This window comes from Macaca nemestrina, chromosome 6, assembly GCF_043159975.1.
Source record: "Macaca nemestrina isolate mMacNem1 chromosome 6, mMacNem.hap1, whole genome shotgun sequence".
Taxonomy (NCBI): Eukaryota; Metazoa; Chordata; class Mammalia; order Primates; family Cercopithecidae; genus Macaca; species Macaca nemestrina.
Window position 1 is genome coordinate 162,744,277 of NC_092130.1, and position 21,708 is coordinate 162,765,984.

At 34.7% G+C, this 21,708-nt stretch overlaps 1 long non-coding RNA gene across 1 annotated transcript in view; it reads left to right on the top strand.

The window, feature by feature from the left end:
* The window catches only part of LOC105492291 (uncharacterized), an 81,403-nt gene continuing 59,695 nt past the window's right edge, over positions 1-21,708 (top strand). Inside the window, exon 1 of the long non-coding RNA XR_011625116.1 lies at positions 1-61. This is a non-coding gene — a long non-coding RNA (uncharacterized lncRNA). The remainder of the gene's footprint in view (positions 62-21,708) is intronic.

A 21,708-nucleotide genomic window follows, 5' to 3' on the forward strand; every position in this document is an offset into this window, starting at 1 on the left:
TGCTGGGATTACAGGTGTGAGTCACCGCGTCCGGCCAACTGTCATATTTATGCCTCTCTAGGTACAGTAAACACTAATGCCGTAAGCAATCTGGCTATATTTTTGCATATTTTTTTCTGTTGAAAGTAAGAGAAACAAAGGAAAGCAGATAGTTGGTATACTATTTCCTGTGAGGCATAAAATATATTTCTGCTTATACTCAATGGCATAGGCATTTTTTGTGTGTTTCCTGTATTTTTTCTTATCATTTATTTCTATTAGTAGCCCACATACATCACTGTAGTGATCAGTTTCTGGGATAGTAAATGGTGAAGGATGAGCATGTTTAGGGAGAGAAAATGAGTTTAGTTTTGAAAATGTTTAATGTGTCTGTGAAATATTCACAGGGAAATTTCAAACAGACATTAAGATATATCATTCTGGAAATATGGTTGGCATTCCGTGTTGGAGATATAAATTTCAGATCACTTGAGACCGTGAAACAACAGAAAAGATGGAAAAAAAAGAGAGATATGGTGTTAGAAGAAGGGGACTAGCTATATGTGTTGAATGCTACTGAAAGTTCAGATCTTTAAAGTGCTTAGTATGGTTCTTGGCATGTGAAGAGTGTTCAGTAAGTATCAACTATAATAATAACCCTGATAATTCTACAGCCAAGAAAGAAGAAGGCATAAGATGTCCACTATATTTCTTTTGACATTATCTTCAAAATCTCAATTATACATAGTTGAGAATACAGCTGTTTATAACCATCCCCCTCTCTCTCTTCCTTTATTTCTTCTGATTTCCAGAATTCTCTCCTTCCTTCTTTCCTCTCCTCCTTACTTCCTCTTTCCTTTATTTCTTTCATTTTCTTCTAATCATTTCTTCTCCTTTTAAACAGCGTCATTTCCCAATTTGTTTACCATGTCACTGATTTTGCTGTCTATGGAATAAATTCTAAACTCTCTGTGTATGAATATTATTTAGTTTAGTAATTGAAATTTATTCTCCTTAAAATATTTCCACGTTTGTCTTATTTCCTTATATGTTTAAATTTCTGCTGATTTCTTTTTTTTTTTTTTTTTTTTTGAGACGGAGTCTGGCTCTGTCGCCCAGGCTGGAGTGCAGTGGCGCGATCTCGGCTCACTGCAAGCTCCGCCTCCCGGGTTCACGCCATTCTCCTGCCTCAGCCTCCCGAGTAGCTGGGACTACAGGCGCCCACAACCGCGCCCGGCTAATTTTTTGTATTTTTAGTAGAGACGGGGTTTCACCGTGGTCTCGATCTCCTGACCTTGTGATCCTCCCGCCTCTCTGCTGATTTCTTTATATAAAATCTGTTATTTAATTATTTTATCTTATACCTGGTTTATCACACACTCTCTTTTGCATTTAATTGAAAATTGAATGCAGTACTTTCCAAAATTTTCCTCTGATTTTGGTAATCGTTTTCCCTCTGAAATTCATTCTTCATTGCTGCAATTTGAGTGCATTCTTTGTCTTGGCATGTTAAATGCAGTATTAAATGACAGTAGAGTCTAGAACCTTTCCAATCCTATTTATTTTTGAATAAATAGGGTAAATAAGCTCAATTTCGAGCCCCCGTCTCCTTCATATGGCACTCTTGCACAGAGGAAAGATTTTCCTATGTTCTTACTTGCTGCCTGGTGATCATAGTACTTTTTGCATGATTAGCTGAGGCCAGTTACTCTATCCCTTGCCAGAAGTCTCCAGTGAAGATCATAAAATAATATAACTCATGCTGTTCATTGCTTCTTGCTTTTTATTCCTTCCTAGTCTTATAATTATCAAGGAGGCAACCTCCTACTGCCTGTCCCTTTCCTTTCCTTGCTATTTTTCACTGACGATACCTTTGACTCTGGTTTGTATTTTATGATTATTTCACAGGATGTTGAGAGTAAGGATTAATTATTACCACATAGGAATAATCGTAACAGAAGGGCTGTGTGTATATATACTGTGTGTATCAGGTATGGTTTTGGGGTTTTTCTTTTGCTCTATGTATTACATGATTATGAGAAGCATCTCTAAAGTCTGTGACAGCCATGAGAATCACTTCCTGTTGAAACTTTAAAGCACATGGGCATGATCTTTACAGATTCTAACAGATGTAATTATTTTCACATAATGTTATGCACTTTTCAACTCTATTTTCTAGGTCCTAAATTATTTTTCAAGCTGAGCAAGAGCATCATCAACATACTCAAGGGATGGATTAAAGAGATCATTTTTAAGTTCAATCTATTTTGTCTTCCTTTTATAATAGTCATGTTCCTTCTGATAAATCTATTTCTTTTCACATTTATAAATTTCCATAATTTTTAGTCTTTAAAATTTCTAATTACTATTTGCATATTAACGAATACTTTTGGCTGGGCACGGTGGCTCACGCCTGTAATCCCAGCACTTCGGAAGGCCGAGGTGGGCAGATCATGAGGTCAGGAGATCGAGACCATCCTGGCTAACATGGTGAAACCCCGTCTCTACTAAACATACAAAAAAATTAGCCGGGCATGGTGGCAGGTGCCTATAGTCCCAGCTACTCAGGAGGCTGAGCAGGAGAATGGTGTGAACCTGGGAGGCAGAGCTTGCGGTGAGCTGAGATCGTGCCACTGCACTCCAGCCTGGGCAATAGAGCAAGACTCCTCCTCAAAAAAAAAAAAAAAAAAAAAGAATACATTCAGTTCAATATTTTAGATATATTAGCTCTTGATTAATGCTATTTTAGCAAAAAAAAAATGCTGAGTTATACATTTTGCAAAGAAAATAATAGTTTTTCCTATTGAAGTTATACAAAATTTTGCTCTTCTGTATTGGAATTAATGCAGTGTGATGCTTTTCTACTCTTGTTTTCTCAGTCATAATACTTTTCATTCATGGCTACAATGTTAGATCAAAAGGGTTAACACAAACCCTAAATCAGAAACACCGAAGACCTTCCCAATAATATTTCAATCTGAATTACAATAAGTGTTACTTTTTTCTCTTTTCTGGTGAAAATTTCCAAGCATGTGAACCTTAGCTTACAGGCAGCTATAGCTTCTGTTATGAAAATAGATTTGACATATTTCTTCCCTGCAGTTGCTTAAGAGAAGAAGATTTATTTTGTAACCAAGCAAATTTGAATTGGCCATTTTTCCTTTTAACAAAAGAACTCTGTAGAATATAATTTTAAAAACTATACTTTATTGAACCAAGGATATTAGATGTTTTAATGTTTTATATTTTTTCATTTTTAGAAGGATTCACTTAGGATATTTTTACCCTTATTTTTATTTAAAGAAAAAAAATATTTATTGATGCACCAATGCATATAAATAACTCCAACATTTGGGGTCCACATAAAAAACTTTCAATTCAGTTGATGTGTGGATTGAAAATCTGCAGATTTTTCTCAGATATGTCCCTTGATAATCAGCCAATTAATTTTTAAAAAAGCAAAGAGTATGGGCTAAAAATTCTGAAACCGCTATATATGTATACCAGAATTGAATAGTTAAGTTAAACAATGTCAGAGAATGGAAAACAGATTTCTCACTGTTGGAGTTGGAGGTTACAGATAAACAATGGCTAAATACTAGAATGACAGATTTAAATTGGGTACATCAGTATGAACTCATGTTCATATAAATACAGATGGTTACATATAGAAGTATTTATGGAGATATGTATACACACTGGTTGGTATACACACATATATTGCCTTGCTCTGTCAGCTGACTCATATCAAGAATGATATTCCCAATGAGCACACCTGGTACACAGATCATGGTTCCTAATAGCAATTTCCATTAAAAGAGACCAGGTCTCCTTGAGACATGGCTGATTCTATGACTAAGAAAGAAACTATACAAGATGAACCTGGGGCACCTTGTATTACCAGAAAACCTACACCTTGTATACTCTAAACTAACAAATAAATTGAAAAACTATGATGGGGTTATGTCAAAGGACACAGACACTGATTGTAATATTTCCCAATAACCGAAGTTGAAACAATTTGAACAACAAAATAAAGTAGTATTGCGTTATCACCCAGTGCATAAAATACATATCCATGAATCCATACCAATGTAAGTAAAGATAAAATGCATGAATACATAGTCTAGACAGACAAATATCCCATGCAGAAAAGTTCTGAAAAATTATTGTGGGTATTCCTACCTCAGGGAGGTGGAGAATATGCCCTACTCATAAGGTGTGGGCTGAACATGGTTACTTTCTTCTAAAGATTATACTATAAAAACATGGGTAAGAAGCATAGGTTTACAATGGATAAATCTTAAACACACTACTTCAGCCTGTGATCAAGGTTAACATCGACAGTGATAACTATTATTGAAAGTACTTGTTCTTGAAGCATTTTGATAATAATGACACTTTATTTTTGTGGTCTTGTTCCCAAAAACACATAACCTTAGTCTAATCATGAGAAAAACATCATACAAATCTTAATTGAGAGGTATTCTACAAACTATGTAGCCAGTATTCGTAAATGCAATCAAGGTCATCAAAAAGCAGAAATATCTGAAAAATTCTGTCATAGTCAAGTAGAACCTAAGAAAACATGATAAACTTGATATGATACCCTGGATATGATCCCACGACAGATAAAGGACATTAGACAGAAACTAAGACAAACAGAATAATCAATGGTGATTAGTCAATAATAATCTATCCATATTGGTTCATTAATTTTGACAAATGTAGCATACTACAGTACAATGTTAATAATAGATGAAACATATGTAATGTATGGGAACTCTGTACTTTTTTTTCATTTTCTCTATAAACCTAAAGCTATTCTAAAATTTTTAAGTTTTCTTTTTAAATCATGGAGTTTATTGAAGCTGGACCCCTTCCTTACACAATATATCTTATTTAATTTTTCTTTAAATTTTCATTTTTTGTGGGAACATAGTAGGCATATATGTTTATGAGGTACATGAGAAGTTTTGATACAGGCATGCAATGTGAAATAAGTATGTCATGGAGAATGGGTATAAAAAATACTTACACCACATACAGAAGTCAACTCATGATGGTTTAAAGACTTAAAAGTAAAGCCTAAAACTATAAAAACACTGTAAGATAACCTAGGAAATATCATTTGGAACATTGAACCTGACTTCATGACAAAGATATCAAAAGGAATTGCAACAAAGACAAAAATAGACAAAAGGAACCTAATTAAAGTGTTTCTGCATAGCAAAAGAAACTATCAATAGGATAGATAACATATAGATTAGAAGAAAATATTTGCAAACTATACATCTGAAGAAGGTCTAATACTCAAAATCTATAAGGAACTTAAATTAACAAGCAAAAAGCAAACAATCCCACTAAAAAGTAGGCAAAGATATGAACAGGGTCTTTGCAAAAGAAGACGTACACATGGCCAAACAAGCCTATAAAAAATGCTCAACATCACTAATCATTATAGAAATGGAAATCAAAGCCACATGACATACAATCTCACAACAGTCAGAATGACTATTATTAAAACATCAAAAAACAACGGATGCTGATGACGTTGTGGAGAAAAGGGAACACTTATACACTGCTGGGGGGAATGCAAATTAGTTCAACCACTGTGGAAAGAAGTCTGGTGATTTTTCAAATAATTTAAAACACAAGTACTATTTGACCTAATAATTCCATTATTGGGTATATACCTAAAAGAAAATAAATCATTTTATCATAAAGACACAGGCACGTGTTTGTTACCTCTCACAGGGTCTGTCCCACAATACGTGGTGACTATGGGAGCTATAATTCAAGGCAAGATTTGGTTGGGGACATAGCCAAACCATATCATTCTGCCCCTGGCTCCTCCCAAATCTTATATTCTCACATTTCAAAACCAGTCATGCCTTCCCAAGAGTCCCCCAAAGTCTTGACTCATTTCTGCTTAACTCAAAATCCAAGGCCTAAAAGGGGAAAATGGTTTCCTGGGCCTGGTCCCATATCACTATCAGCATTTTGGTCAATACCATTCAACAAGTCTCTATGAAGTTCCAAACTTTTCCACATTTTTCTTTCTTCTTCTGAGTCCTCTAAACTGTTCCAACCTCTGCCCATTACCCAGTTACAAAGTTGCTTCCACATTTTTGGGTATGCTTTAGCAGCTTCCCTCTACCTGGTAACAATTTACTGTATTAGTCCATTCTCACACTGCTAATAGATTACCCAAGACTGGGGTAATGTCCCTCTTCACATGGCAGCAGGTAAAAGAGTGTGTACAGAGGAACTGCCCTTTATTAAACCATCAGATCTCATGACAACTCACTTACTAAAATGAGAACAGCATGGCAAACCGATCCCCATGATTCAATCACCTCCCAATAGGTCCCTCCCATGACACATGGGGATTATGGGAGCTATAATTCAAGGTGAAATTTGGGTGGAGACACAGCCAAATCATATCAAATAAGGAACAATTATAACAATATACTGTAATAAAAGTTATGTGAATGTGATCTCTCTCTCTCCTCTCTTTCTCTCTTAAAACATCTTATTCTACTGTATAGTGAGTAGTAGAAATTATGAAAAGCATAACTGTGGATAAGAGGGGGCTACTTTATGCTCCTGTAGGGACTAGGTAAAGAATGAAGAATCCTATTTGAGTATCAATCTGTTTAATTAGGGACTCCTGCAACTGTTTACTTTTCTCCTGTCTTATTTTCCAAATTCTGGAGTATCTTCCCTTATTTCAGACAAATGGAGGCCCCGGTCCCAATAGGTATATATTCTTAGTTATCAACTTTCATCAGCTATTATCTATGGTTCAGATCCATTTGCTTGTCTATACTCCTGCAAGAATTGTATTATGCATCACCTTGAATTGCTTATGAAAACATTGAATATCAAAGTAAGAAAATCTTTATCTCCAACTAAAAAAGAGGTTTCTTTTAGTCTTCAACTATAATTTTTATTTGTTTGTCTGTCCTTTTTTATCACTTCTTTTTTGGTTTGATTGGATAAATATTTGTATCAGTTGCATAATTATAAATGAGTTAGATACAAAATATATAAATATGTATGTTTAGAAATGAATGAAAGGAAAGTATCTTTGGCATCTATCAGAGGATGTGCTTTTTTTAACAAAACTTTATCATATTGGAAAATAGACATTTATATGATATATATGTATAGGGGAATTTGAACTTCTGTTTACTAACAAGTCTTCAAAATATACAATGTTTTACAATTTTGGAGTGTTGAAAAACTTTATATTAAAATTCTTTTACAAATACATCACATAATTTAAATTCACTCAGTTGCCTCTGTCTTACAACAGACATTTGCTCTCACTCATGTGAACGATGGAGGTCAATTTGTAGTAGTAAAAAACATGATATTTGACAACTTTTTAAGTGAAGTTGTATAATTTTAAGTAATTCAGTATAAATTATTAAAACAGTATTCCTTAAAAAATCCTTTATCATATTTTTTGAAAGTGACGTTTAATCTAATTACTGTATGTTAATAGTTTGAGGGTGTAAAATAACTAGGAAAACTATAAACTAAATAAAATGATAATCAGAATTTGAAGAACTATCCTTTGTTGATGTTAATGATTTTTTAAATTAATAGATTTTTTAGCTGTTTTCAATCTACAGAAAATTGAGAAGAAGTACACAGAGTTTTCATATACCCCTCAACCTTCTTACACACAAGTTTCCCCTATTACGTAACTTGCTTTAATTTGGAACATTTAATATAATTGATGAGTCAATATTGAGTCATCACTCTTAACTAAAGTCCATAGTTTACATTATAGCTTACTCTGTATTGTACATTCTATGTGTTTTGACAAATGCATAATGACATGTATCATCCATTAGAGCATCATATAAAATAGTGTCAAGGCCCTAAAAATCCCCTGGGCTCCAACTATTCATCTATCACTCCCTCTACTGAACCCATGGCAATTACTGAAATTTTTACTCTTTCTACTTTTTTGTTTTCAGAATATCATAGAGTGAGAATAACACAGTATGTAGCCCTTTCAGATTGGCTTTGCTCACTTAGCAATATGCATTTAAGTTTCCTCCATATTCTTTTATGACTTGATAGTTCGTGTTTAGTGCTGAATAATATTCCATTATGCACCCATATCCATTATGGGTGCATCACATCTCATCCATCTATACATATGTGTATCTAACTTGTTACTTCATTTTAATGTACATCAAATGGCTTGATTTTTGCCCACAGATTCCTGAGCGATTCAGTTTGTGAAGTTTATGATGTCACCTAGTTCACTGATCTTTTCTCTGACAGTGTCTAATCTGCTTTTAAGACCAGTGAACATTTGATCTTAAATAATTTAATTTTGAGATTTTAAATTTAAAATTTTTATTTTGAGTTTTCATTTCTTTTTATGTTTTCATGATTTTAACTCTTGAACATGTTTATAAAGCCAAATTTACATTTTGTCTACTACTGCCATCTCTGTCATTTCTGCATCTGTTTCTATTACGTATTTTCTCCTAGCTATGGTGCTGTATTGCTGCTTCTTGTTTAATCTGGTAAATTTCTTGTGCTCCAGTAATTTAATACAACTTCAACCTGTTGTATTTTTTATTTGTTTGTCAACATCTCAGCTTGGCATTCCTTTAGGTGAAAAATTTATTTCTGTACACATACATGATAGCCTGTCATAGATATTTCTTTCTTTTTCCTTTTTATTTATTTATTTTTTTTTTGGTGTATTTTTTTCTAACAGTCAATTTGTCAGTTGTTCTCTTTGATGGATTATTCTTTTTGTAGAAAGTCTAAAAACACTTTTCTTAGCCCCAGATCCTGAAGGTAATCTCCTGTATTTTTCCACATATTCTAGGGTTGAAATTTTACAATTTTTGATGCGATTTGTTTTGAGTTCATTTATTAAAGTTGGAGACTTAGGTAAATGTTCATTTTTTTGCATGTGGGTGTTCAATTCTTCAGTATCATTTGTTGGAAATGCTATCTTCCCTCTATTTAATTGCTTTTGCATCTTTGTAAAATATGAATTGGGCATAATTCTGTGGGTCTATTTAATTGGGCATAATTCTGTGGGTCTATTTCTGGATTTGATTCTATTCTATTGTTCTATGTGTCTATCACGGTGCCAAAAAAAAAAAAAAAAGTCCCGGATTTCTACTTATCTAAAATTCAAAATTCTAGATCCTTACTTTTGCTGAATTGGATGATCAGACAGTATTTAAAGATATTTTAATGAGACAAATTATATGTTTTATCAATTACCATATGCACCCCATTACAGCTGGCAATTCTTTTTGTTTGTTTCATTGTGTGCTTCAATATTTTTCCTAGCTACTATTATCTGAAACTTGTTTAATGTGAATTACACGGAGTTCTCATTTTCTTTTTCACACATAGTTGTTTTCTGATATCTGGTTTAGAAATAACATTAAGATTCCAAACCACAAGCGGGTGAAGAAAGGTTCTGTATAAGTAGTTACATTAGCTATAATGCTTTTGTTTAGTAGATTTTGTTAGTGATTATTTCATGTTTTGTTTGGAGGCATTTTTTACTTTGGTTTTATAAAAAGTAACAAATAGTTTCATCAATGTTTCATATAACATGGAGGTACGACTTGAAAAAGTAATTCAGCTCTTCTTATTATGCATCAACTGTTCAAATGGACAAGTGTGGGATGTTAACACTATCAATTAATTGGTGGGATTAGGCTTGCCATTTTATTTTTATAAATGTGCATTTTTTCTGAATGTGCTCGAGTCCAAGAGTGGGAAAAAATAATTTTCTACTTTGCACTAGTTTGTAAGTTTTTGAAAGTCTGTATTAATAACTTGTTGAATTCGTGATATTCTGCCTATGGCACAAATTGTAAACTTTTGCTTTTCTAAAATAAAGTAATTCACCACCTGTAAGAAAAAATAATGGTAAGAAAAAACAGGGGGGATGTGTGCCTTGGGAATGAAAGGGATTTCTCATTACAGTCTGGCAAGGTTGGAAATCTCGCTCTCTACTTGGCTTTATCTGGCTGGTTGCGATGGGAGTGAAACAGGGTTTATTTCTGTGGTGATTGGCCTGGCTAGATTTGTTAGTGCCTAAAAGTTCTCTTTTTAGGCTATGCTTTTGTAGTAGTCCATTCTCATGCTGCTAATAAAGACATACCTGAGACTGAGTAATTTATAAAGGAAAGAGGTTTAATGGACTCACAGTTCCACATGGCTGGAGAGGCCTCACAATCATGACAGAAGATGAAGGAAGAGCAAAGGGACATCTTACATGGCAGCAGGCCAGAGGACATGTGCAGGGGAACTTCCCTTAAAACTATCAGATCTCATGAGACTTATTCACTACCATGAAACAGCATAGGAAAAACTTACCCCTATGATTCAATTACCTCCCACCAAATCCCTCCCATGACATGTGGAGATTATTACAATTCAAAGTGAGATTTGGGTGGGGACACAGAGTCAAACCATATCCCCTTTCATGATCCATTGCTAAGGAGGAGAGTAGGATTTTGCTGAGGATTTTCTTGCCTGTGACTATTGATGTTTTTGGATTGCTGGCTTCTTTAGGATATATGAGATAAACGAAGTGCTGTGCAATTCACCACCATGTTGTTCCTCATAATTGAGGTCCCAAGTTAGCCTGCTTTCTTCCCTCTATCTTTTAGAATCTTCTTCAGTGTGTGTGTGTGGGTGTATCAAATATATATACTTTCCCCTATTCCTCCCACTAGGTACAACTAAAAACCATATATATACAACTAAAATCTCCATGTGGTTTTTAGTCATATATATATAGCTTTTAGTTGTACCTAGTGGGAGGAATAGGGAAAAGTATGTCTACTCTGTTTTCTCAGATATAGAAATCTTTAGCTCTCATTCTGAAACAGAAGTATCAGGTGACATTATACATCTTTACAGGGTTGAATTGTCTATGTATTTTAAATTAGTATGCTTTGTTCAGCATATCATTGTATTTTAATATGAGAATTTGCAAATAATTCTTCAGTCTGGTATGTTACTGAAAACATCACAATGAAATTTCAGGAAATATTTGGATACATTTTGCCTCTATTTGTATAAATTTATTATTAAATCATTTGTCCCATTTCCCATCTATCACCATTAGCTAACACAATGCCCGGCTAGTAGTAGACATTTAGTAAATATTTCTTGAATAAATAGTGAAAGAATAAATGCTTACATCAAAACAGTGGCACCTAGCCACATGACTGCCTTCTAAAATCAGTTATTCATTGTGTTAAGTAAGTGATTGTTTATTTTTGCATTTTTCCTGATCATCTGGCATTCAGATAATTCATAATTAGTATTTAAGATTAAGTAAAGAGCTAATGGACATGTAGCACATATTTTATAGATCAAACTATAATGTCAGCATCTTGGAGGTGCCAGTGTTTGCTCTATCTTTCTACTTGTCATTTCCATTTATCTCTCCAGTTTCTACATAAGTGCTTAGATAGATCCTAGAACTTCACTCCTCTGTCAAAAACTTTTCATTTTCCATGTAACCTTCATGATGTCAGACAATCTCACTTTCTGACTTTCAAAGTTCTTCAAATTCCAGCCCCCGATACTTCTATGCCTTTCCTGACTATTCTCCCCCACAAGTTAATGCTAAGTACATTGTTCCCCAAATCAAAACAGATGCCAACTCCAAGTACTAGATCTCATCAGCTTCTGACAAAAAATATATTCTCACTTCCTCTTTGTGTCAAAACGATTGTGAGGACCTATCACTCCAGTTTCTATAAATTAGCAGTCTCCTTTATAAAATTATTCCCCAGAAATTCTTAAGCATTTCTTAGGAGGCTGTTTCACAAATATGTTGACACAATTATAACAGTTTATTCTGTTCTAGCTTTCTTATATATACCTTGCCAAAATATCCATGGTGCTGCTACTATTCCCAAGACACCTGTTTTGCTGGACACAGCTTTTCTCAGCTTTCAACTTCTAGTGTCACCTCTTGTCCCATAAAGGTACATGACATAGGGGAAAATGTATGGTTTTCTCTATCATCAGTTATCTCCAAGCAGTTGTCCTTCCTTTTAAAAACTGTCCATAATATAACTGAAACCAAGTAATATCTTTAATAATGTTTCACCAAAATATCATGGATAGTTTACATACTGCTTCTCTAGCTAACTCTGCACTAAGAATTATTTATGAGGCTAACTCTGTGCCTCAATTTTGTCTGTAGGCTCATATCCATGGACAACTTCCTCATCCTTTTCTTTTCTTTTCTTTTCTTTTGAGAAAATATCTCACTATGTTGTCAAGGCTGGAGTGCAGTGGCTATTCACAGTTGTGATCACAGCACCATAGCTCACTGAAGCCTCAAACTCTTGGCCTCAAGCAATCCTTCCACCTTGATTTGGTTTCGCTGTGTTCCCACCCAAATCTCATCTTGAACTGTAGCTCCCATAATTTCCATGTGTCATGGGAGGTGCCCAGTGGGAGGTAATTGAATCATGGTGGTTGATCTTTCCTGTGCTGCTCTCCTGATAGTGAATAAATCTTATGAGATGCGATGGTTTTATAATGGGGAATTCCCATGCATATGCTGTCTTGCCTACTGCCATGTAAGACATGACTTTGCTCCTCCTTCACCTTCCACCATGATTGTGACACCTCCCCAGTCATGTGGAGCTGTGAGTCCATTAAACCTCTTTTTTTTTTTTTTAATAAATTACCCAGTCTTGGGTATGTCTTTATTAGCAGCATGAGGACAGATTAACAGACACCTCAAACTCCTGAGTAGCAGTGACTAAGTTTCCTCATCTTGACTAAAATTGATTTAAGTTTCTTCATACTTTAGATATAGTCCACTTTAAATATTCTGGGATCCAGAAAAGGGGATATTTGGAAGGGAGAAGATTTTAATAATAAAAGAGAAATAAACTCTTGTATAAGAGAAACATAGTTGTGTATTTTATGTTTAAAGAAAGAATTAAGATATATAAAGTCAGTGAATTCAGAGGAACATGTACCATATGCCATTCAGTCAGACATTGAAAGAGAAAATAACTTTAAAATTTTTAGTTGTTTTTCCAAAAGCAAAATTAAAGTGAGTACACAGTTGGAGGTTAGAGGATCTAACCGAAATGGTAGTCACTAAATCTAGTTGTTTCAATTATAAAATAAAACTTCAACAAGGCCTCATGCACAGAAAAAATACAGAAATGAAGCAAATAATTATTTTTAACAGGCTGAATCTGAATAGATTTATCTCTTTTCTTATTTTTAAAAATATTTTATTTAGAAATGTTTTCATACAGAGAAAAATTGCAAGGACATTACATTTATAGCATTAAGAACAACACAGAATGACATATTGTTAATATTTCACCCAATTTTCTTTATCATTCGATGTATTTCAATTTTTAATTTATGTATATATTTATAAATGTGGATACAAGTATATGTATTTATATATATTTACACACAAGTGTATATACAAGTATGTGTGTGTGTATATATGTGTGTGTGTGTGTATATATATATATATATTCCTTTATTGATCAGTCATGATGGAAGACCCAGGTAAGTGTCTTGGAGTTGTTTAAGCAGAATACTGTAGGAGATCTTATTTAAAAGAATTTGCGTAATCAATTCATAGTGTTTACAGATCCTGTGTGCTCTATGAATCAGGTTCATGTTCTCTGCCTATCATATTTTCTGCTGGCACCATTACGTACAGCACAGGTAGTCTAGAGTTTGTGAGTTTTGCATCACATTTTCTTTCCTCCTAGTCAACAAGACACTATAGGTTGGGAAGGGAGACTCACAGGGTTATATGTTTTGGCTGTGTCCCCACCCAAATCTCATCTTGAATTGTAGTTCCCATTATCCCTACAGGTTGTGGGAGACCCAGTGGAGGTAATTGAATCATGGGGACAGTTACTCCCATGCCTCTGTTCTCATGATAGTGACTGAGCTGTCATGAGATCTGATGGTTTTATAAGGAGCCTGTCCCTCTTTACCTGGCATTTCTCCTTCCTGACATCATGTGAAGAAGAACATGTTTGCTTCCCCTTTCGCCATGACTGTGAGTTTCCTGAGGCCTACCCAGCCCTGTGGAACTGTGAATCAATTAAATCTCTTTTCTTTATAAATTACCCAGTCTTGGACAGTTCTTGATAGCAGCATGAGAATGAACTAATATACAGGGGTATCTTAGGGAAATGAATAATTATTTTTCCATCCCCATGCATATCTACCTTATTATTTTCCATTTCTTACTCCAGAATGAAGCTTTCCCAGGAGGACTAAAAACACATCTGACCAGTTCCTTGAAGAATTACAACCCACTTCTATCCATGAAGCAGATTTTTTTTTTTTTTGCCCCAGGAAGATGACCTAAAAATATTCTGACATTGGCATATTTTCTAAAGTACACGTTTCTATTTCATCCATAGTTAATGTATTATGCTTGCAGAATCAGTATCTGCTTTTAATTACTGATCAGAATTCTGGAAAGAACAAATGGAATTGAAATCAGAAACTGTGGTTTAAAATCTGATATTGTATTTAATAATGTTAAATTAATGTAGAGTTTCCTCAATCTAGTCGATTATTTGATTGGCAAAATTGAAATATGAGTTGAAAATGGATGTATAGGAAACCATGGATGTGCAGAATGATAAAGGCTCAATTATTTCTTTTGGCAATCTCTTTATACATTACTTCCAAGCCAAAATATAAGTCTGTGTTTCAAAGCTTCATGGATTTGCATTTTAATTTTTTTTCAAAAAATATGCATTCCATCTGGTGTAACATTGTCAAATAAGGTATTTCCTTCAACATTAAAGATGTAGCAAACTGCATAGTTACAACTATTTCAGCTTTTCTTTTTACCGAAGAATGCATCTAAGCCTCTCATGTCAGGGACAGAAATGGCATAAAATATCTTGACATTGTAAATTGGAAAGTTGTCACACCTGTTACTAACCATAATCTTTTTCAACACGTTACTAGCCATAACTTTTGTTTTGAGCTCAATATATTTACTTGTCACATTTTCAAACCACCCTGTAGAATTTGAAACATGAAGCCAAAAATTATTTAAAAGTTAATTCTGAATCCATGATTTGCACCCATTTTCAGCACATAGATGCAATACAATACATCATTATCACTGTGATTTTAAAGGCAACAAGCTCTTCTCCTCTTTCATCTACTCCTATAATTCAAAAAAGAAAACTTAACGGTTTAAGTTGCAAATTGAGTTCATCCACAATAGGATGGAGGCTTTGGTCACCTTCAAATGTTAAAAATGTATCTACTCTTTTTCTTCTCAACTAAACTGTTAGACTTAAGAATTGGCCTGCAGTCTAAACCACATGCTACTAAGGAATGTTTTTAAATGACTGTGGAGTTGTAAACACGACCAGGTCAAAAATAGTAAAATTACTGGACAAGAACCTAAGTATGACTACAGGGTAAAGAACTTGTTAAATCTAATTGATAATGGAAACATTACATTTCTTATGTGTGAAAGGTACAGAATTTAATAAAAATTAGGTGGATAAAATGTGCTCACTTGGAGTGTCCCGTTGATTTATTGACCGTTGGAAGAAGCATGTTACTTTCCTTTATGGGTCTGTAGATTATAGAGAATGTCCACTCTGGTTTACAGGAACAACAACAACAACAAAAATCTATGGAAAGAACTGTCCCAGCTTTGCTCAGCCACAAATTCTCTCTTCCATATGGAGATAAAGTTTGGGGAGAAAACCCATGTTTTCTTTGGATGCATGTTTCTTCTGGATTCTACCTTTCCAAATTGATCTACCTGCAGCGAATATGCATCCTCTTAGATGTGGTGAGACTCCATCTCCCAAAAATAACCCCAAGGTCACCAGTTTGCTAATAATTGGGTAGATACGTCTGTTTAATTCAGAAGCAAATCACTAGCAACCCCTATTTCATGCATATAGATCCAGAATCTTGTTCTCTTTGCTATCTCCATATGCCTCTGCTCTTTTGTTTCTCACCTAGCACCACAGTAGAGTAGAAATAATCATGCATTTAATACATTGCCTAAACAGCAAATATAGTTTTTAAAATATGTTTTTTAAATAGTTGGCAAAAATGTTATCTTACTCAGAGATGTTCTGCCCCTACACAGCCTGCCTTTTATGATGGTTTTGAAATCAATGTAAACTATGTGAGATAAAGATTTAGGTGTAGATTTTTGTAAAGGACAAATCCATGTAAAATATCAGCATTATCCAGCCAATTGTCAGTTCTAACACTGCATATCAGTGTATTGGCTCCGGCACACACTTTTTGCCATATGAATTCTTTGGTTGACTGGAATTATATGTAGAGTCGATAAATTGCACCCCTCTTCCTCAAAGTTTAAAACCTTTGAGAGAGAGACAGAAGTCAGTTAGATGTAGATCAAAATGACAGCCCTGTTAATCACACAAAACTTAGGAAAATGTAGACCTATAAGAGGAACGGGCTCACTAAGACTTCACCTCTGAGGGCCAATGAATAGTAGGTCATTAGGTGCAGAAAATAAGTATTTCTTCTGGAATTTTCACTTATCTTAAATAGTAAGAATGGGGCAGAACATGCTCAGGTATTTCTTCCCAATTAAATTAAGTCACTGAGAAGGTAAGAGTTTTCCAGTAGGGCACGGTGGCTCACACTGTAATCCCAGCACTTTGGGAGGCTGAGGCAGGTGGATCACGAGGTCAGGAGATCAAGACCATCCTGGTTAACACAGTGAAACCCCATGTCTACTAAAAATACGAAAAAAAAAAAAAAATTAACCAGGCCTGGTGGCAGGCACCTGTATTCCCAGCTACTCGGGAGGCTGAGACAGAAGAATGGCGTGAACCTGGGGGGCGGAGCTAGCAGTGAGCCGAGATCATGCCACTGCACTCCAGCCTGGGCAACAGAGCGAGACTCCATCTCATTTAAAAAAAAAAAAGTTTTCCTCATTCCCAATGGAAGAGTGAGTGGTGGGGGGAGGCACCAGGGTGCTTTTACCGTAGATGTCCTTCATATGCCAGGAGACTAGAGGAATGGACGTTATCCATAAAATGACTAGATAAGTAGCTATATTCTTGATACCAGTGCTTTAAAACTATTAGTCACTTGTCCTAATCCTGAACTCTTGACCAGAACTAGACTTGCCTTCCAATCTTCTATTGCCGCATTGTAATTAACCTGACTTTAAGATTCCTAGCCTCTCCCTGGTGATTCAGGTCACCCTGGTCGAATTCAGATTTTACCTTTTTATTGATTGATCATGTAGACTCATAGAATCTTCTTCTCCACATCTGACTGTGGTTTCTAAATGTGGTCTCTAGGTCTTTTGACTTGTACGACTTGACTTTTACAATTTTAGTTAAGTAATTCTCCTCAACGATGCCCTGAATTTTGGGCTCACTCTTTGAAATCCAGGTCGTAGTATAATGTGTATTGTGTGTGCTTATTTGTGTGTGTGTGTGTGTGTGTGTTTTCTGATTCTGTACTTTGTTCAAGCTCTTAATTTGGTTTTCTTGGACTATTCTGTTTTCTTTAATCTACCTTGGCAAATTTTGGTATTTCTTCACACATTCAGTAGGGTAGTAAAAGCTGGACAAAGATTCTGGAATTTTAGGAGCCTCTATTTGTATGTCACCTCTACAACCTTTAAAGACATGTGATCTTCAATAAGTCACATATCTTGAACTTCACTTACCTGGAGAAAGTTCTTGCAACAAATCCATAGCTATTAAATAAGTTACCATAAAACGTTTTTGGCAAATTATCAGGTAAAAAATGCCTAGGATACCTTCCAAATGGTAATTTTTGTAATTCCTTATGAACTTACATTACTCGAACTCCTTTCTCTCCCAGTATAACAGACTCAGAAAGCCCAGACTTTAGGAATTGATGTTACATTGAGCTTACAACACTCCGTTTTTGTCCTGTGTCATTTCATTATTGATTTATTTACTTATTTAATTTTTGGCTTGGTGACTTTTCATGTTAACATTTTATACATTCGTGCTTCATTTGCCTGCACTCTCATTTCCTCCCTCCTTTAGTGTAAAGTCCTTATAATTAATTAGTTCATGATTGTGCATTATATGTACATTTATATGAAGTTACTAAACTAGGTGGATTTCACATCATAGGAATTCATTTAGATTATTTAGTAAATAATTGATGCTTAACAATAAAAAAATGTGGAAAAATGAATAAGTTAAAGTATTCATGAATTTCTTGAAATGATTTAGGGAAACAATTTCTTTTACCAGTGTATTGGGCATTGGTATTATTAACACCAAATACATGGAGATAACAGAAAATGTTGTAATTACATACTTTTTTCTATCTGAGTATGGATTACATTACATATACAGAAATCATTGTGATAAGGCAGATTAATAACTTTGAAAAACAGAAATGATTATGTGGTCCCTAAACAGTCAGGAGATAATATTAGAAGATTACTGAGTACATAAGCAAGAGAAGATATGCTAATCTTGCAAGTAAGATTTCTAGTCACGGCCGGGCGTGGTGACTTATGCCTGTAATCCCAGCATTTTGGGAAGCTGAGGAGGGCAGATCACAAGGTCAGGAGATCGAGACCATCCTGGCTAACATGGTGAAACCCTGTCTCTACTAAAAACACAAAAAATTAGTCAGGTGTGGTGGCGGGCGCCTATAGTCCCAGCTACTCGGGAGGCTGAGGCGGGAAAATGGCATGAACCCGGGAGGTGGAACTTGTAGTGAGCCGAGATGGCGCCACTGCACTCCAGCCTGGGCAACAGAGCAAGATTCTGTCTCAAAAAAAAAAAAAAAAAAAAAAAGAGAGATTTCAAATCACAAGAACGTTATTGTAACATTTGAAACATGATTAACCAATTATGTACAGTATATGATTGTATAGGTAAATATTTATGAGACTTTTAAATGTCTGTGTAAATATCATTTTCTCACAGGCATAAAATAAAAAGTTGGTATTAATTAAAAGTGGGCAACAAACAATTTTCTAATTCTGTTTATTTGACATAAATAACACAGTTTCACAGTTTCATAAGTGAACTATCACTGCGCACAACTAATTTTGGAACAAAAAAAAAATCTATTTTTGTGATCATTTGTCTATTACAAAGGCAAAAAGTATATGCTGTGGAATGAGCAATTATTTGCTAGGTGGTAATAATTGCTCACATTTACTGAGTCAATGATATAGGCTCTCTCCTATACTCTTTATAGGCCTCAACTTATTAATTCTCACAACGATCCACCAGCCTTACTCTTCCCCTGGACCAAAGAAACAAAAGAGGTACAGGGGCATCTACCATACCTTTGAAAGAAAGAAATTAAAAGATATTATATACTTTCTGGATTTAAGCAGCTCACAGTATAGTGAAAAGAAAAATAAATAAATTTATGATTTCAATTTAGAGGAATAAATATTATGATTCAGAACTATTCCAGATATTGTCTCACTACCCAAGACAAGAAGGAAAGTTTCTTCCAGAACCAACACATCACGCTAAAGAAGATCAAACCCAACTTGCTGGAAACCTGCTAAACTGTTCCTACAGTTGACCCAAGTTCTAGCAATATTATAGCATCTGAACACCCTATAAGTTTACTTCCTTTTCAGAAACACTTACATCCATCTCTGATTTTTATTCCTGAACTGTTTGTTTCCTCACCCACACAAACACAAAGGTTTCTTTATTCCTTGTCCATTTTTATGTAATCAACACTGGCAGGAACTTTTTCATTACTTGAAATCATGACTTAGGATATTTGGCCAAACTATAAATCAAAATGGATTCATCACATATTTGTCTTGAAAGGATTTCCTGATAAATTCCAATTAATTTTGGTTTATAGCTCTGCCTCCAGAAAATCAAGAACCACCTTTTATTATTGACCTCTTTCTTTCTTTCTTTCCTTCCTTCCTTCCTTCCTTCCTTCCTTCCTTCCTTCCTTCCTTCCTTCCTTCCTTCTTTCTTTTTCTTTCTTTCCTTCTTTCTTCCTTTTCTTTTCTTTTCTTTTCTTTTCTTTTCTTTTCTTTTTTTGATGGAGTTTCGCTCTTGTTGCCTAGGCTGGAGTGCAATGGTACGATCTCGGCTCACCACAACCTCTGCCTCTTGGGTTCAAGCAATTCTCCTGCCTCAGCCTCCTAAGTAGCTGGGATTACAGGCATGCGCCACCATGCCCGGTTAATTCTGTATTTTTAGTAGAGATAACATTTCTCTATGTTGGTCAGGGTGGTTTTGAACTTCCGACCTCAGGTGATCCACCCACCTCGGCCTCCCAAAGTGCTGGGATTACAGGCATGAGCCACTGTGCCCAGCCTATTTTTGGCCATTCTTATCATCTCCCTTCAACCCTTCTTCTGAAGAGAGGGAGGGAAAATAAAATAGAGATGAAAAGAACTGGCCTTGTCCGCTCCTGATATATCAAGTGAAGACTATAGGTTCAAATGACTTTAGTTGCCTCTAAATGGTTTCCCACTTATTCGTTCACAGATACCAAAAGAAATAGGTTAAAAATTTAGGTCAACAGATAAGCATATTTAACATGAACATTTTTAAATAACCAAAATAAAATTATTCATACTTACATGCATTTATTTTTATGTATTTTCTCCTAACCTTTATCAGCTTAGTAGGAATTGAGTGACTGTAAACTTCAAATCTACAAGCAATGCCAACTTGTCATTAGTGCTTCAGAAACTAACGGTTTCCAAAAAGAGAAAATGGTACTTTAATGAATTTTATTATCTCTGCTAGCTTCAGCTTATGCAAGAGGCCTTTACAACTTGTTTGAGAAAAAAAAAAAATTAAGTAGCTACAAATTTCAAAGATAGCAGCTCTCTATATGCCATTTGTATTTCAAAACTGCTTCAAACATCTTTAAAAATGTTTTCTTTCATTTCTAGTAATTTGGTTCTGTTAGTTCATATGTGTTTTTTTCTAAAATAATGCCTGATGATTATGAAGATTAAAGGGTATAATGTAAGGTTTTGTGAAAGTGTCCAAGAATGTTTTCTAAATAAAATTATCATGATTCTTGATTTTTAAGTGAGTGTAACATTCAATGCAAATAGTATAATCAAAGTTTTAGAGGTCATTTTTTCTCTTAAATGTAAATATTCATGTATATATACAAAAAGCATTGAGAGAACAAACTGAGGCTTAACTGATCAGTCAAAAAACTCTTTTTACCTGTGATGCACAGAGAAATGAATATAAGCGCACTTCATGAATACTCACCTATGAAGGTGGACTAAAGCAATAGGATATGTTAAATTCTCCTTAGTTAATAAATAATAGCTTTCTGAATGGTGTGTTTGAATACAATTACTTAAGGAGAAGAAATAATGAAATCAGTTCGTTACAAAAGATAGCCATAGAAAAATGTATATGAATTTAAGTGACCCTAAATAAATATGTTGTAATTCTATAACTCGAATTCTTTTTTATCCAGTGCAAGTGAAATTTCTGTCCACAGCAATTATGTTGTTATGCTTTTCTATGTGTTTTGAGCTTTTTTGTGTATTTTCAGTCTATCTCCAGTAGCTGTGTTTCTTTGGGGGTGTGTGTGTGTGTGTGTTTTCTTTTTTCTGCCTAGACTCCATTCTTTCTCTTGGAAAATCTGTTCTTTTACTTCAGAAAATTATCCCTTCCCCATTACCCATTTTACCTATGGTCTTATAGGGAGTTG